The sequence below is a fragment of the Pinus tabuliformis genome, chromosome 3_2 (genome assembly GCF_031772625.1).
Source record: "Pinus tabuliformis cultivar Carrire ecotype Pingquan chromosome 3_2, CPIR1, whole genome shotgun sequence".
NCBI classification, from domain to species: Eukaryota; Viridiplantae; Streptophyta; class Pinopsida; order Pinales; family Pinaceae; genus Pinus; species Pinus tabuliformis.
Genome location: NC_142302.1, coordinates 1149444642 through 1149445904, shown reverse-complemented (window position 1 = coordinate 1149445904; position 1263 = coordinate 1149444642). Strand labels below are relative to the sequence as shown.

The window sequence follows — 1263 nt, the reverse complement described above, 5'->3', positions numbered from 1 at the left end:
ACATTGGGTGTGAGGGATTCTTACTCTAGTTAGTCATGAGAGAAAACCTTAGAGTGCCCCCGGGTAGCATGGCTAACCTAAGTACAACAACTACAACTTATTACATAAGTTACGATGATCTTCTTGGCCCTCGACGATAGCCATCTAGCCTCCTTTTTTGGTTAAGCATCCATCAAAGGAAACTCTTTTACTTCTTTTTCTTCCTCATGTTAAGAAGGGCATCCACAAAGACCATCTAGGGCATGTGCTTGACTTCTAGAACCAATTCACACTTGAATTCGACTAAACAAACCCACTGAAACAATGGAGTGTTGCAGCATCAAACACTCTCCTCTAGTTTCTTCTTTCATGTGCCCATATCCTAAATAGACGTCCAAAAGGATAACAAGGCCTAGGGATCGAGCCTTGATGGAAATATTGTTTCCTCCATGCAATCCCAATGACCCTTTGTTCTCCAATCAAACATTCACAGCCTCCGCTCCTCAGACAAAACCCCACTTGGACAACACGCCTCTGCTCCTCAGCCTGGTGGCCAATATTATGTGCAAGCTAATGGTGGGACCCGCTAAGGTTGAATGTGCATCTTACAATGAGCACAAGACCAGAAGGCCTACGCCAAACATGCCTTCATTGTTTCTCAATAGTCAAATTGTCTTCATAGGCATGCCTTTGGTTCTAATTGTCAAAGATTTGGTTATAGTGGAGTCTCTTTATTTGTAATGGTTGGATCCAAGACAGTCGAATTATGTGTACATCAACTTGATTGGAACATCACGTGAGGATGGTGATATGGTTGTCTTGGAAACTGAACGTTTTTCCATTTATGATATAATGATGCAGATGAAAAATGAGATCTACAAAGTAGCGTTTGGAGTAGCTACTGGCCAGGCTTTCTCCTTGTTGGCTGCAGGAAAGAAGGGTAAGCGGTATATGTTGCCTCATGTCCAATTTATGCTGAAACAACCACGTTTACCACCAATTGGAAACATGTAGGAACATGATCGATTATTTAGAAAGGTAGTGCTACTGTTATCACTTTTTCAATCACATTTAGGGGTTGGGATTCAACGCTCACATGACTCTTTCTCCCAAACAACTGATACAATAATATTATTTATGAGATCCATCAATGAAATAATCACTGCATTTAATCTCATTCTCCAAAAATTGCTAAGAGAGGTTGATGATAACAATGATTTGGATGAGAAGTCAAGTCAAGTTACATTGGTTATTCCAAGTTCTATATGTGGTGGCATAATTGGC

The 1263-nt window shown here is 40.7% G+C and overlaps 1 pseudogene; it reads left to right on the top strand.

Annotated features, from left to right (window-relative positions):
- The first annotated feature begins 303 nt into the window (after positions 1–303).
- On the top strand, positions 304–993 carry LOC149184789 (ATP-dependent Clp protease proteolytic subunit-related protein 3, chloroplastic pseudogene; annotated as a pseudogene).
- Positions 994–1263: the final 270 nt, after the last annotated feature.